General features: G+C 37.8%; 1 long non-coding RNA gene and 1 pseudogene across 2 annotated transcripts; both read right to left on the reverse strand.

Moving 5' to 3' along the window:
• Nucleotides 1-2916: 2916 nt before the first annotated feature.
• Nucleotides 2917-3027, reverse strand: LOC143463700 (U5 spliceosomal RNA; annotated as a pseudogene).
• A 1544-nt stretch (nucleotides 3028-4571) lies between these two features.
• Nucleotides 4572-8009, reverse strand: LOC143463299 (uncharacterized). Of its 2 annotated transcripts, XR_013118286.1 has the most exons (3): nucleotides 7860-8009; nucleotides 6368-7196; nucleotides 4572-4753 (listed from the first exon to the last, which is right to left on the reverse strand). It is a non-coding gene; the product is annotated as an uncharacterized LOC143463299 (long non-coding RNA). The 2 variants fall into 2 exon arrangements; XR_013118285.1 differs by lacking the exon at nucleotides 7860-8009 and having other exon boundaries at nucleotides 6368-6539.
• Between the last annotated feature and the right edge of the window lie 2935 nt (nucleotides 8010-10944).

The following is a 10944-nucleotide window of genomic DNA, read 5'->3' on the forward strand; positions in this document are numbered from 1 at the left end:
CACATTTACAGTATCGAAAATTGTATGTCTACACACGAAAAATCATGTGCTGGAATGTTTCTGGTATTGTGAAATTAGTATCCATCGGAGACTGTAGAGCGGCCGTACAGTGTGCAGTCTGCAGTTCGCGACGTTTTCTCTGCAAGGTCCGCTTCAAAGATTGCTTTTTTGGCAGCGCCATGAGTACACCTGGTTCCAAGTCTCTGCTTAAAGACCCGATGACGTTGCTTGTACTGGTTGACAGTTCACCCATATTCACCTTCATTTGACTGATAGCCTGTGTTGCCAAAGCCCACTCTTTGTTGCCGCCGTGGTTATGTTCAGCATCAGCGTCAGTTATGATTTGGTCTCCTTCGGTTGTTAGACGAGCCTGGCACCGACTTTTCTGGTAGAGTTTGCAACGCCACTGAATCGTTCCGTTTGCGTACTCACGGTGTTTGACAAACTCGTACTGTTTGTGCAGCACCGACTGTTTCCCTTTCGATGTTAAGCTAAACTGCACTGTCTTATTAGTCATAGTAATGTCCGCTAAATTAAAATAATCACAACAGCGACAGGCTATAGAGTCTAGACAAAGGCGCCGTCCAATTGCTGTCGTGTCCAAGTGATTATGTGTCGCGTGATTAAATGTCCAAGTGATTATGTGTCGCGTGATTAAATATCCAAGTGATTATGAGTCGGTGATTAAGTGTCGCGTGATTAAGTGTCGGTACACCGTATATCAGGTACTACGACACCTTATCGAAAGACACTTTATCGAAAGACACTTTATCGAACGACACCTGATCGAAACGACAGCTGATCGAAAGACACTTTATCGAACGACAGTTAATCGAGCCGACAGTTGATCGAACGACACTTTATCGAAACGACAGCTGATCGAACGACACTTTATCGAACCGACAGTTAATCAAAACGACAGTTGATCGAACGACACTTTATCGAACCGACAGTTCAAGCAAGATTTTTGCGTGTTTCTCAAACATTGAAACAATGAGCCATTGTGATGTGCGGTCTTTGTAATGGTGTGCATTAATGAATTGTGATGTATATATCATAAAGTTGACGATTTATATTTTATATCTATATTTTATATTTGTATCATAAAGTGTTCGATTTCGCATGGCGGCCGGCCCGCCCACATATTAATAAGATATCACAAGAATACGCACGAGAATTACTAAGTACGAGATTGTCTGTACAGTAGACTAGACTAGTCATTATAGATACAAAGAGTAAGGAATTGAAGGCAAAATTTTATAGCAAGGGGCATGTCGCTGCCTGACTTTTACACAAAGTAGCTTCTTGAAAGTAGTCTTTATCCCAGCTTGACCGACAGCGCAAAATAAATGGCTTCGATGTGGCCAACCCCGCACACACATTTGCAATCGTTAATTACTAGAAAACTATGCGTCGTAGACTGATGAGATTTTTACAGGTTAGTAGAAACATCATCTGGCTTCCTGTATACATCATAATTGTAAAACTAAAGAAAGTGAATTTAGTGTAAATTAGGTATTTCTAAAAGTGACACATTTCTAGAAATTCTTCTTGTTACGCCGCGCCCCCGCTGTGAGAAGAGAACGAAAGAGAATAGTTAGTCAAGTTATTGGTGCGTAAATGAGTAATACGCTTCAATGCGGAAACAGAGCAAAATTATATAAATATCACAATATCTCAAAAATTACAAAATCCAACTTTATCAAACAAACATGGGCAGATAGCTTAACATTTTTTATGAAAAGTCACCAAATTTCAATTTTCTACAGCAAACAATGCAACTGTACGCCACGTTTTGCTATGACTGTGTGCGGGAGAAGCAACAGTCGATTCGATCAACTGTCGCTTTGATCAGCTGTCGGTTCGATAAAGTGTCGTTCGATCAACTGTCGTTTCGATCAGGTGTCGTTTCGATCAGCTGTCGTTCGATTAAGTGTCTTTCGATAAACTGTCGTTTGATTAAGTGTCGTTCGATAAAGTGTCTTTCGATCAGGTGTCGCGTCACGTAATAGTACAGTAATGGCCAAGGTATTTATTGGATCGACCGCCATTTAAAAGTCTATCGAGATAAACAGACAGACACTTCTAGTCGCGAGGACACGCGTTTTCATGAAGGTCTCGTAACAATATGGTGGCGTCGTGAATTAACTTGCCAGGCTGGGCAGAATGTTGCTCATGGGTATTTTGCCTGATATCATTCCAGCCGTTGTGTCAAGACTTTTGTAAATGTAAATGTTAAGTTGTTAACATCGCTGTTTGAAAGAGAGATCGGGAAATCTTTAAATCTTCTTTTACGTCTTTTTTGTGGATTACAGTAGCGTAATCAAGAATTTTTTACTATACAGTAGATTTTGGCGTGTAAGCATTTTTATACCACAATGGTTTGGGCACAATGTCACCACAGCTGCATTTAATGTTTGATAAGTCATTTACCTTAAAAACGTCCGTTTCGTTAGCTTCTAAAATTTACCTGTCGAGCGACTCTTTTTTCGGGCGCTGACCGGGTGGTATTACAGTCGACAAATGATGTTGAGTCTTCACTTCGTTCTCGTTTGTCGGCTCTTTCTGGTTCTTCTCTGGATGAGCATTGGATCATAATAAATCGATGGGGAGGTGGCATGCGGTGTACGATTAATTATTATCAATCTGGATGCCGAGCAGGTTGGACAGTTGGTGACCGATTTGGTGTTCTATCGTGCGGTTTTTCAAAGACAGAACCTTGTTTTCAATTTTGTCCTTGCAAAATGGGGTCAAAGGTTTTAAATAAAACAAGTTCGCATACACGGGAATATTGAGTATTTTATAACCGCCGTGTAGTGACGCTGACCATCGAACGCAGCCGGCATAAACGTTCGTTTAACATTGTAAGTAACGTGGCAAACTGCTATGCTTAACTCTTAATTAATGAAGAATTTTGCCTCGCCTTGGCGAGGTAGAAAAATAAACTAGACTCATTGTATTGCTCCCAAACACGGAAATCTTTAGTAAAAGGCGAAAGATTTATACTGTGAAGGGAAGCCAGAGTGATGATCTAAATATGCTGAAATTGTATTAAAAAACAAAAATAACTTTGCGTTTGTGGTACTTTTGTAATATATAACATCATAGGCAATTATTGATAGTTTCATGACATATATTTACGTTTTAATTGTGTTTAATACAGTTTTACTAACAAAATTTCTTTTTTTAGAACACTCTTAAAGATAATTAATTACCTTGCTGTAGTTCAGGCATAAACGTTTGTCAAACACACGCTACCCCGCTTAACCGTAATTGCTTGGCCGGCGTTTGAAGAAAAAGCGCGTTTCCGATAATTATAATTATTGAAGCGCGACTACAGCGGCTTAAAATCACTCAGACAGGGGTGACCAGTCTTGTTGGTTGTGCCAATTCTTATTTCTTGGTTTGTTCTGTATAGGTAGGCTAACCATACGTCCCGTTTTAGTCGGGACAGTCCCGGTTTTTAAGGCTTTGTCTCAGCGTCCCGGTCAGTCAACCAAAAAGTCCCGCTTTGGAATTTAGTTAGCCAGCATTGCCCTACACTACACGAATATTAGCATGCTGTGATTGGTTTGTTTAGCCAACTTGCTGAAGAGTGATGCCTGATGCGTGTTCTTGTTGCGTTGTGTTCGATGTAAAAGTAATTGTTACGTAATTCTCGTGGGTAATTGGTCCAGTAGTGGGTTGAAAGTTAGCGCATTCGCTAGTTCAGTAATAGTAGGCTTTTAGGAGGAGGTGTTCTTTTTGCGGTTAAGTTATTGAAAGACCTTATTTCGTACTGGTACTTGTTTGCATTTCATTCTGCAAAAATCATTATCTGACAAGACTCGTTGTTCTGAAGCGTCCCGGTTTTCAATCACAAAAATATGGTATGCCTACGCATGGGGCTCCCTGAAATTTTTTGTGTCACTTTAGTATGCCTTGGGCTATTATTTTATGAAATCCTAATAAAATTACATATCTCTAAATCTTGCAATAAAATGTTAAAGTCAAGACCTGCAAGCTTTTAACAAGCCATTTACTAGGGTAATCCCAGCAATGAAAGAACACCGGCCAAGCTGGCACGTGATTGGTCGAGCACGCTTTTTTTAACCATTACGTAAGAGCCCAACAAGACCGTGGAGATCGCAAAATTTCAGCATATACGGCGCCTAAAGTACAACCAGTAAGGTTGTATCTATAAAATCCTTAGATCTCTTTAACACTTCTGAATACGGTCTTGTTAACTTTCTGTGTATTTAACAAATTGTCTACACATTATCTCATAATTAAAACTATTTGCAACTCCAGCTGTATTGTTTGGCAATTTTGGTGCTTAGAGTTATAAATCCGAAACCTGCTTGGCCCCAATACACAATGGAACTTATCAGGTTAATGTACTAACCTAGTTTTTAGTTTATAATTTAGTTGGAAAGCAGATTTAATCCTGTGAATTGAGAACTTGACTACAAAATGAAATGTTGTACCACTCAATTTCAGCCTACCAGTGATAAATTCTGTTTGGTCTGTCATTATACTAGTATGATACATCTGAAAGAATATTCAAACTTGATGAATCGACAATGCAATCATGCAATTTTGGTTACTTTTTATTTCAATATAGTTAACAGTTCATGAACAAATAATTTTGTTTCCAAAGATCCTTACAGAAAATAACTTATTCCGGGTTGCGGTAGTACTTCCATTCACTAGCCATGTAAAGTGGTGGTCCAAGCATAGCTGCCGAAAAAACAAGAAATCCAATGACTAGCTCCTGTAAATAAAAATGTTTTCGTATAAAGTAGGTATGGAGAAATAACGAAGATGAGTATAATATTAAGAATGTTATTTCATTAATATTGCTTGCTAGCATATTAAGAAAAATTGCTACTTGACCACACTAACCATTCCCAAGATTGAATTACATTAATAGCACAACAGCCATTATCGATAACAAAATTTTGAATGTGAAGCAAAATATCATTTATATCGTGCGATATACATGGACATAGTGTAGTAACGTTTGCTGAACAACATTGCAGTGTGCACTCAGTAACATTACAGTGGCACTGCAGAATACATGTAAATTAAGATCAATGATTTTCAACAACATGTCATGAAGCCCTTTCCAAGTTTTAGCCTCATATTTGCTGATTATAGTGTTGCATATAATTCAAAATTCACTCACGTAATTCAAGTTCTACATGGCCATAATAAGTAATTATGAAATTTTTTTACTACCGCGTGCATTGTTTTATAGTACTACTGTGGTAGCATTATTGTTTATTGGCAAAGCAGATTTTCACAAGTAATTACTTAATAAGTTTCAGTTTTGCAAAATGTATGTTTCTTTTTGGTGGCAGTTGTTAAATATTTCCTATAAAAATTTGTAGTTTCTGATAATGTAAAAAAAATTGAGCTAATGTAAATAAAGGTTATATATTTACAATAGTCATTATTAATCGGACTTGACCTCTGACAAACATTTTTAAAAACTTAATTTTGTATCATAACTTTATTGACGTAGTGTAAGATCTACTGTTACGCGAGATGTTAAAACAATATTCCTTGTTGGCTTTGTGCAGTATGAAATTACTTTAACCCTATCTAAACCGGGTGCGCGACATTAGTATTTTAACTATGTGTGGTCAACACTGCACACAAATTTTCAATCGTTAATTACTCAAAAACTATACGTCGTAACTTTTTACAGGTTAGTAGCAAAAACATTTGGCTTCCTGTATACATCATAATTGTAAAACTAAAGAAAGTGCATTTTGTGTAAATTAAGCATTTCTGCTAGTGATACATTTACAGAAGTTTTTCTTGTTACGCCGCATTCCCTCTGCGCAGAAAACCAGCTGACCGCGAGAAGAGAAAACAAGAGAACAGTTAGTCGAGTTAGTTGTGCGTGAATGAGTAAACGAAAACGATACGCTTCAATGCGGAGAGAGAGCAAAATTATGAAAATAAGACAATATTTCAAAAATTGCAAAATCAAACAAATTTGCTGTGATTGTGTGCAGGACTGCAGGGTTGGCCATACATAGTGCAGATAGGGTTTACAGTTTAGAAGTGTCACTACTACACTTTTCATATTTGATTCATGTTCAAAGCAATAGTTACCAAAGGATGGTATTTACATTACTTTGCAAATGTTGTTTTCGGTTATTGTCAGGTTTCGAAACGTGGTCATGAGGCCCAAGATCCAAGTGCAGAATATTGCACGCGTTTCAATTGCGTTTACATAAAGAGTTCGGACAAATAAAAAAGCTAGTTATCAATGTTTTGTGTGCATAAAATGTACCCAAAAAGTACTCTGTAACACCTACACATACGTTACTTTTGTTTGCAAAATTGCCCTATTAAGTATCAACATTACACTTACTCCAGCAGTTGTTTGCTTTCCAGTCTGTCTAAGCTGCAGATGTCCAACATGATACCTGGGAAAGTCTGGCCGAGTTACTTTCATGCGACGTGGAATTGCAGAGAAAACTTGAGCAGACAGTCGACTTAACATTTTTAGTCACTAAAATATGAATTCTATGAAACAAGATATTTAAAGTGAGGGACAAGTCCAAAAACAAGTTGGTACTAAATCAAACAGTTGCCAGCAATTATACTGGTGAAAGGATTTTTAAAAATATGTAATGGGTAACCAGTTATTGCCAAAAAAGGTATCGCAAATTTGGCTTCTTTAGTGATGAAGATGGCGGCCATTATGATGAAGGTTTGGATTAGCTATGGTAAGTGGTAGACTAGCTAACGCGTTTTGGATGAAATATGTTTCTGGGAATGGTTGATTAGTTGTAGGTAATGGTTATTTCCAGCATAGAAATGTTGCAGAAGACAGTGTATGTACTGGTCAAGCGTTTTCGTTTCTACAGCAGTTATCGGTACTAGACTAGTCTAGCACCAACAGCCCAACCTGAGCTTTGTGAGCGATAGCTTAACGCCTTATCGTCTACATTCAACAGTACAAATATGCTAAAGGGAAGCTAGTTCAGGCTTATACAACACATAATGTTCCTGCTATATATATTACTTACACCTATTTGAAGCAATAACTGTTTAACCACAGCATAGAGTAAAAACCTTTTCTCCAGTATGCTGACTTGCTTTTCCCTTTGAGACCTTTATAATAAATAAAGAATTGAGGTTTCGGTGCACGCCATCACAAGCACGATTTGTTGTCGAAAACTGCCGTACTTCCCAATCTGGACAAATTCAAAATGAATTTAAACAACAGGTCATAACGAGATATTTACTGTTTCGAAGTGACTATTTCACCGGCGTCCATTTACCTACGTTGCAAAATCACAATTATCAAGGCCAGCAGATTTCCGATGATATGTTAATTATTCTCGTTTTGAATATGGGATAAAATAAATCCGGCTAGCATAATGGTTATACACTTTGTTTTATTTAGGTTCAAATCGGATTCCAGCCTGGTTATACCCTGCTACAGATCAAGTGAAAAGCACGGCACCATGGCATTGCGCCGATCGCTGATGTCGACTATTGTCATTAACTGAGTGTGCTTGTGCAGCCATTATTAAAACTTGTGCAAGTTTCGTCAATAGCAATACCAATGCATACAATATTCAATAGAATACAAGACCCAACGTTAACCACTACGCCACCGCAGAGCCGTCTTCTTACCCTATAAAACAAGAGTTAGGTCTCTGTATAGCGATTCTGCAACTTTGGCGAACGGATCAAGCTGAAATAGTCATTTTGTATTAAATTATTGATTTTTGCTAAAATTCGTGCACTTGGTACGGTACTTTCTTAGACTGGCTACCCGACCCTAAATTAATCACGCAGTTGTGCACTAGACCCGATTCGTAGACTAGTGCTTGCACTACTAGGATTACTACCTGTCTGAACAGTGGAAAGGCCTGAAAACAACGTTTTCAGCTTCAATGCAACACACCCGCAGCGACTATCGACCATACCTTTTCATAATCCCTTGTCCAGTGGGTTACACAAACTGCGTTCAGCTTGGTTGTGTCACATCAACCAAATGAATAACCCCATTAACCAGCCAAAGATTAAAGAAGCGACCGAACCGACCTTGATAGATAGATACTATTCACCCCACAGCAGATCGTTTGAAGCGCGGCGGCCACTTTGTCACCTCTTGGACATATCGCTTTAATTGTGACTGCACTGATTATACGGTGGTTTGCATGGTATTTGTTCGATCGTGTATATATATATATATGCGTGCTCGTCTTACACAGACGAGTATTATTGTTACGAGTAATATTGCAGCATGACAACACAAGTTGGTTTTAAACAGCCGTGATTGTTTATACCAGTACGGTCTGGTTCGGGACAACTCGTGCTAAGTGTCAACTGGGAAAAACATTTATCCTTCTTCACTTACTCGTCATCAGGAAACATAACTTTCGAAGAACCGTATTGGTGACCCCATAAAGCCTAATACAGTACCTAATTCACTGTTGACCGATCCGCACTGCACTGCTCTCCCGCATTCATGAGATGGCACCTCAAAGCTATGAAATTACGTTTCAAATGATCTAGTTGCAAGAGGAAGTACGTTACTACAAGAAAAAATGCGAGCACTGCGGTTGACTGTTAGTGCTAATTGGGAAGAAGGCTTGTACGTGCTTCTTTTTATGCAGGTGAGAAGGTAAGACAGAAATAAATAAAGACAATTAGACCTACATGGCACATGAACAAATCGACAACAAAATGCAGAAGATTGGGTGGTATTTTCTAAGAACATTACATCAATTCTTGTAAATTGTTTTCCAACTTAATTGTGGTTGACATTTATGAATGTGTTTTTTGATAAAAACTTGGATTGATAATTGATATTTATATTAACTTGCCCAGAACTACTTCGTGTGAAGAATCCTCTTCGTAATTTCTCATGTTTGTTTGCTCCATGTACTTTTGTGTCAAGTAATCTTTATTGGAAACGTCCATCTTTATTGATCTCGGTCAAACTTATTTCCGTATGCCTTATTGTGTAAACTATTTAGCTCTATGTAACCCCCCATTCTGTTATCATTGTTTGCCTGTTTACCTGCCGTAACCAGGTACTACATATCATGTCACACATTTCAACTTCCTCATCTTTACACTATAAAACCTCGCACTTTATCAGCGAGCGAAGTTGGTTGAGTGAATCACCAAAACAAGCGTCAAGTCAGACTTGGTGAAAACAAACCCATATAAAATTTGAGTGAAATGGCAGTACTTCATGATGCGATTTGCATAATTGTTTGGTTTCAAAACGAGTACAGAACTTAAAATAAAGCTTTCTCTTGTAAGCACATTTGTTGCAATATGTAGTCAACTGACAACCACATTGTTAGAGTATTCTAACAGAACGCAAGAACCACAGGGTCAGATTCCTTTGGAAGGTTAATTTAGTGAAGAAACCGCTTGTGTTTTAAAACAACCTAAACACTAAAATCATATATTCAAATCTTACATAATCTTTATGGTACACCCAAAAAAGGTTTTCAATTTTCAAAGTATTTTACCCCCTCAAAGCAATTCTAAATACGCCAGTGGGTGGAAAACACACTTTGAAAAAAACACACTTTGAAAACATCACTGTGTATTTAACTTTTAAAATGGTAATTCCCCGAAGCGGTTACCACATGTGTTTGTAATAGACTTCAATAGAACCGGTACGTAACCCCGGTATTTTAACCACCTGCCGGACGGTAGTGAAGTGGTCGTGTTAGCGGGGTAGTCGCGTTAGTGGATTTCGCACTGAACTATAATGTCACAATTTTGCACAAGACCGTATTGCTTATATAGCCTTGACCCTAGAGTATTATGCGTGCCTTTGTGATCCTGTTGCACGTGAGGCATGCATAATATTCATTTAATACGTAGGTAGGCGTTGTTGCGCCACGCATTTAATAAATGCGATAAAGGATTAATCACTTTCTACTGTTCTTTAAGAAGTCTTTGATAGATGCTTGTTTTATTGCAACTGTTGAAATTTTGTGCATAGCGTATTAAATCTCGTACTCAGAACCAAGAATATTGGCAATACACATTTTTCACATTTTAAAATTAGTAAAAAACTGTTAAAAAATAGAAATGGGTGTATGTCATGCGCTAACCTGCGTGTGCGCACACACACAAGCAATCGCTAAACGTAAGTTAATAGTCTATTCACCGTATGTAGGTTACACAGCTTGTTTTTAATGATAGACGGTTAGGTTAGGAGAATGTGTAAGCAAAGATTGATTTTAGCTATTTAAGGTTTTACTGTAGTTAGGTTTTGATTAGAAAGTATATTTAGGTTAAGTTTAGGTTACTAAGTTATAAAATTTAAGTTAGGTTAACGAGAAACTGTATAAACTAGCTTCGAACGCACAGTTTTTTAATGGTGAAATAATGGCAGCCATCGCTAATATACAGTCCTAGATGCTTACGGCACAACTGCAATTAATTGGTTATGATTTAAAAATTGTGATTTTAAAAGGTCTTGTTATCGGGGCAGTTGGCGAACCACTTGGCTACCGAACCAAGATATTTATTATTTTTAAAAGTATTTTTTAAAATATGAGTTTGCTACATCCCTATGGATATTATTAAGTGCAGGCAAGCTCAATCACTACAGATGGTGAACACATTCAATCCTTTTTTTTCATTCAATTTTATTTTTGTCTTCAATGTGGTGGAAGAAATATTGTGCTGATGCAGGTGGCCACAAACATATTATTGGCAGTTACACTATGATTATAATATCCACAAATTCGGCGGGAAAATGTGGCAAGGCCTCAAGAGCAAAAACGTACATTTCGGGATAGTATGACAACGTAAAAAGTTACTAGCATCAGCACGGCCACCAAACCCAAATTACAGAAAACATAATTTAAACAAATTAAAAAAAACAAAAGTTAAGCTGATGGGTGTCGGCTAGGGTAGCCGACTGTTTCTGGTGCTGTCCTGTCACAATCATTTGGT

This window comes from Clavelina lepadiformis, chromosome 6, assembly GCF_947623445.1.
Source record: "Clavelina lepadiformis chromosome 6, kaClaLepa1.1, whole genome shotgun sequence".
NCBI lineage: Eukaryota > Metazoa > Chordata > Ascidiacea > Aplousobranchia > Clavelinidae > Clavelina > Clavelina lepadiformis.